The following is a 6,000-nucleotide window of genomic DNA, read 5'->3' as shown; positions in this document are numbered from 1 at the left end:
TGGCGATTGACGGCAGTCCCCGAGTTATCGAGGATTCCTCAGCTCGGGAGCCATTACGATGGAGATGGTATTGCCTCATTGAGGGCTTACGGTTCCGGAGGTTTCGACCCGGGGGTCACGTGGACTCGAGTTTTTGATGCCAGTCCCCGAGTGCTCAGGACATTTTTGGCTCTGGAGCTATTTTGTTATCTCAGTGTTGCCTCATTGAGGGCTTATGAGTTAGGAGCTTCGACCCGGGGGTCGCATTGTTTTGAGTTGTCGATGCCCGTCACGTTTTTTACAGAGGAGCCGTTTTTGCAAAAAATACCGAGTTTCTTTTGAAGCGTGAAGTGCTTTGATGAAAAGTATTCTTCGATTACTTGGCACAAGTATACATGTTTTTGCCGTCGGGGGCCCGACTATGCGGACACGGTTCGTTCGACCGTTTGGCCCAGTACATCATTTTCCTATTGGGATCCACTTGGCGTTTCTCGGCTTTTCCGAGTGGATGGACTTCCGGTGGGATGCCCCCCAGTGTTCGAGGTTGATTGCAAAAGAAGCCTTGAATACTTGTTGAGTCTCCTTAGGTAGCATGTGGATGTTGCCTCGTTAAAAACCTTGCCGATAAAACCCTTTTTGGGATAAAAACCCGATCGAAGGAAAAGAGTGAAACACATGCTTTTGAAACCTAAAGCCTTCGAGTTGGAGAGTGCTTTGGCCGTTTTGATCGAATACCTGCACTCAAGTCAGCGTAGAATGTAATTGAAAGAGAAAGGAGACGGTCATACCTTAGTGTAGAATGTGTCAGCGATGTTTCGATCGTTTGTCATGAGGACGCGGTACGGTCCTTCGCTTCATTTGGTTTGGACTTAGTCGAGGGCGTAGCTTGCTATCGCTATTTTACTGTTTGATAATCCTTTGGCTCCTTCGAGGACGGAGGTACCGGCGTCGGGGCCACATCGTGCACCGCGAACATTTTTCTCACCGCATACTGTTCCCCGTATATGGTTTTAATCCCATACTTTGTCGGGAATTTCATCATTTCATGGAGGGTGGATGGCACTGCTCTCATGTAGTGTATCCACGGCCTTCCGAGCAAGGCGTTGTACCTCATGTCTCCCTCGATGACATGGAACTTGGCATTTTGGGTTGTGCCGGCCACGTTGACTGGGAGGGTGATTTCCCCTTTCGTTGTTTCGCTCGCCATGTTGAATCCGTTGAGGACTCGAGAGGTGGGTACGATTTGGTCAAGCAGTCCGAACTGCTCTACCACCCTCGACCTGATAATGTTGGCCGAGCTACCTGGATCCACGAGTACATGTTTTATTTGAAATGTATTTACGAGGAAAGAGATTACCAGTGCGTCATTGTGAGGTTGAGACAAGGTCTCAGTGTCCTCTTTGCTGAATGTGACGGCGTCTTTGGGTATGTATCGCCGGGCTCGCTTTTCTCTGGTGATGGATATTTTCGTCCTTCTCATCACGGGTTCCTGTGGAGTATCGATGCCTCCCAAGATCATGTGGATAACATGTTGCGGCTCATTTGTTTCGTTCTTCTTAGTCGCCTCTCTTTCTTGGAACTGATTTTTGGCCCGGTCGCTTAGGAATTCTCGGAGATGACCTTTGTTGAGTAACCTGACTACTTCTTCTCGAAGCTGGTGGCAATCCTCGGTCCTGTGGCCATGTGTGTTGTGAAACTCACACATTAAGTTACAATTCCTTTGTGAAGGATCCGATTGCACAGGCCTGGGCCACTTGGTATCTCTGATTTTGCTAATGGCGAAAACGATGTCCGATATATCGACGCTGAAGTTGTATTCTGACAAGCGAGGTGCCTCCGTTGGTCCTGCGTTCCTATCGAACCTGGCTCTGTTGATGAGTCCCTGAGGATTCTGTCCTCGATCTATTCTTCGATCGTTTCTAGGTGGGTTGCGCCTTGGGGCATTTCTCCGGTCATTGATGTATAGCTGATATCTTTCTTTGTTTGGTTTTGGCTCCTTTGCTAGAAGCCTACTTGGGTATTCTGAGCCCGAGGGGGTCCCCAGCTGGTCTTCCTCGACCCTGATTTTTTACTAGTATCGGTTATGAACATAAGACCAAGTCACGGCCGGGTACTCGACTAGGTTCTGCTTCAGCTGTTTCGAAGTCACCGAGCTTCGTTCGTTCAGACCTTACGTGAAGGCCTGTACCACCCAGTCGTCGGAGACTGGTGGTAGTTCCATTCGTTCCATCTGGAAGCGAGATACGAACTCTTGCAGCATCTCATTATCTCTGTGTTTAATTTTGAAGACGTCGGATTTCCTTGTTGCTACTTTGATGGCACCAGCATGTGCCTTAATGAAAGAATCCGCTAACATGGCAAATGAATCTATCGTGTTCGGGACCAGGTTGTGATACCACATGATTGCCCCTTTAGAGAGCGTTTCCCCAAACTTTTTCAGCATGATGGACTCGATCTCGTCGTCCCTTAGGTCGTTATCCTTTACTGCACAAGTGTAGGAGATGATGTGCTCGTTGGGGTCCGACATTCCATTATACTTTGGGAGGTCGGGCATTCTGAACTTCTTTGGAATGGGTTTCGGGGCCGCTTCCTGTGGGAACGGCTTCTGTACGAACTTCTTTGAGTCTACACCTTTCAAGATCGGGGGCGCTCCTGGAATTTAGTCGACCCTGGAGTTGTAAGTCTCGACCTTCTTATCGTTGGCTTCTATCATTTTCTCGCCCGATTCGATCCTTTTGGTGAGGTCCTCGAGCATCTTTACGATGACGCGATCGGCCATCAACCCGTTATTGCTCGATCTCTCTGGTACCTGTCCGACCGGGGGAGCTGTCCCCGGTGCTACTGTGCTAGGAGTTTTCTGGTGGCTTTGCAGCTGAGCAATAGCCAACTGTTGTGCCTGTAACATTTCAAAAATAACATGAAGGCTAACCTCCCGTTCTTCCCGGGCTGGGGTTTTCTAGGCTTCTTGTTGGTCGCCTTGGTGTATGCTCCTGTTAGTGTGGGAGCTTATTTTGACGTGTTGAGCGTCGCGCGAGACTTCGTCCACCAGAATTGGTCCTGGTGCATCCTCAAGGTTTCGTGGTGGCTCACCAACACCTGGAACAGCCACACCATTCTCTCCGTGGTTCTCAAGGTTATTGTTTACTGAATCAGACATCGACCTGAAATCAATAATTTTTGGACAAGAAAAAGCGTGAAAGATAACTTGCGTTGTGTAATGGAACCAGCAAGAAAATAATCACTATTATTTTTAGCCCCACGGTGGGCGCCAAACTGTTTACCGTAAAAATGGTAATAACAATTAAATTTGATTATGGGACTCTAAAAATACGTGATCTATTTTTATGCCGGTTGTCTAGCAGTTGATGCTATGTGTGAGACTTAGAGACGAAATAAGAGTTGGGAATGGGGTGATAACCAAACCGATAGTTTGACAATCGGGGCCTCGAGCTTGTCGATTCGGGGGCCTCGAGGTCGATTCCGGGGCTCGACTGTGAGCTATCGAAGGTGATCGAGGTATGACTAACAGTTATGATAAAATCAAAGAAAGCTCTTTATGGCCAATGATAAGCAATAAATGATGAACAATAATGAAGATAGTAAATGGAAGCAATAATATCAAGAGAATATGTAAGAGAGTAGAGAGAATGTTCTTTTATATTTCATGTGGAGCAACTGAAGCAACAGGTGCCTTACAAAATGACAAGGACTCCCTTTATATAGGAGGGAAATCCCAAATAGTACAAAATATATTAATTACCTAGATATGGGGATGGTACAGCTGAATGACGCCTTGATTTGGGTTCAGAACAACCCACTAGACTTTGTCAGTCCTAGTCGTGTGTCTTGGGAACTCCCCGTTTCTACCATAACCATGGTCAACATTGTCCCAAGGTCGGGCGTCGACGAACCTCGAGGGAGGAAACTCGACCATAGCCTTGTAGCCTCGAGGCTTCGAGATGATTTTCTGAGGCGCCTCGATGACGAGAAATTAGACCCTCCAATTTCACTGTATACAGTTGCGTAAAGCCTTAAATGGGGAGAAATCTCTCAGGCTTTTTTGTGATAAGAAGACAAGAGAGCTGATATATCTTCGATTGGAGTTGAACCGAAGTTATGATTATGAAGGCAACCTCAAGAAACAGGTAACCTCTATTGTGCGAGAATACATGCTTCTTCTCCCATCTTCGGAAACTAACATTTTGGTATCTTAGTTGTAGAGAAAGACAGAGACGCTGGAACGCCTTCGGGGCGAAGCCAACCAGGTTAATTCTAAATGCAACGAATTGAAGGCACAAATAGATGATCATGTTGCGGCCAAAAGGAACGGTTTGGCTAAGGCCTCCACCCTCGAGAAAGCAACTTGGTCCAGACAAGCAGGATTGCTAAGCTTGAAACAGATCTTTTGAAGATGAAGGTTGATGTTGTGGACGCTCGAGCTGAAGCTGAAGAGGTCCAAGCAAAGGCCGATAAGAAGGTGGCCATCTATCTAAAAGATATTGTTGAAGCTCGTACAAAGTTGAGGGGGGCTTCCGATCGACAGAAGAGGAGCAATGAATATGTCTGATGCAGATTCCAGAGGGAAACTCTCGAGGAGATTCATGGTAAGGGCTTCGATCTCTCGAAGGAGATAGAGCATGCTAAGGCGGATGTGTTCGACGCCAAGTTCCTCGTTTCCGATGCTGAAGACAACGAGGAGGAGGCCGGTGAGGGAGTTAGTCCCGAGGAAGCCGATTGAGACATAGTCTCCTAGGGGAAAGGCTAAGTTCCCGAGGGTAGACTAAGTTTTTCTTTTAGTTCTTTGTATAGGGCTCCCTGTGGGAGTGTTGTAAATGTATCTTTGTACCATTATTTATTATAATAAAAAAGGAACCCTTTGGTTTTCCCTTTATATAAATTTCCACTTGCTTGTGTTTATGTTTTGAGTTTTGATGCTTGCCAATAATTAGTCCGATATGTTGGACTTTAAGATAAGAACCCTTAGGTTGTGCTTGATGGATAATTGGTAATAGTTGATCGTTTAGGGCTCGGTCCTCGAATCAAGTTTTGACTCGGGCTCATTGACCCTTAGGTTTTCAACACATTGGCCCTTAGGCTCTTTAGCTCGGCCCTTAGGCTCTTTAGGCTGGCCCTTAGCCTCTTACGCATTGGCCCTTAGGCTCATTAGGCTGGCCCTTAGGCTCTTACGCATTGGCGCTTAGGCTCTTTAGGCTAGCCCTTAGGCTCTTACGCATTGGTCCTTAGGCTCTTTAGGTTGGGTCGATGCGACCTCTAATATGGCTATAGTTTTCCCTCATTTTGGCTAAAGACTTTTGAAGTTTTGATTATGCCTTGGCATGTTTTATGTTTGTTCGACTCTTCGACGGCTCAAATGAGAACCTTGCTTATGAGTCGATGTGTGACGATAGCTGAGTACCTCGGTAGGTTCGCTCGAAGGCTGAGTTTTCGAAACCTTTTCATCGAAGGCTGATTATTTTTGAAGCCTCTTTATTGTTCTGAGCTGATATTATCGAAGACCCTTTGCTTATGCCGAGGGTAGCCTGATTAACCGGTTCTTTTCGAAGTATTTTCGAAGCATTTGAAGGCCTTTAGTTTTATGGCGACAGTCGGACGTCTCCGAGCCGCGTTAATTCTACCATAGCCTTTTAGTTCGACCGTAGTCTTTATGTTTGGCCGTAGCCTCAGTCCCCGAGCGCGGTAACCTTGGCAGCTATATCGAGGGTATGCCTTTTTAGGGGTCATACAAGTTCGAATATATAGCTTTGGCCTTAATATTGGGGTTATGCCTTTTTAAGGTCTTATAAATTTGGGCATGCCTCATTGAGGTCTTACAGATTTGATGTTGCCTCACTGAGGGCTTACGAGCTTGAAGTTGCCTGATCGAGGTCTTACGAATTCGAGTTTTCAATGGCTCGATGAGCTGACTGTCGATGACAGTCCCCGCGTGTTCGAGAGTTTTTGGCCCTTGAGCCATCTTATGAGAAAGTAGTAAACTTCTTCGAGGCACAAAGTATAAGCAAA

Source organism: Nicotiana attenuata, chromosome 9 (assembly GCF_001879085.1).
Source record: "Nicotiana attenuata strain UT chromosome 9, NIATTr2, whole genome shotgun sequence".
NCBI lineage: Eukaryota > Viridiplantae > Streptophyta > Magnoliopsida > Solanales > Solanaceae > Nicotiana > Nicotiana attenuata.
The sequence above is the reverse complement of the archived record's forward strand: the minus strand, read 5'-3'. Positions refer to the sequence as shown.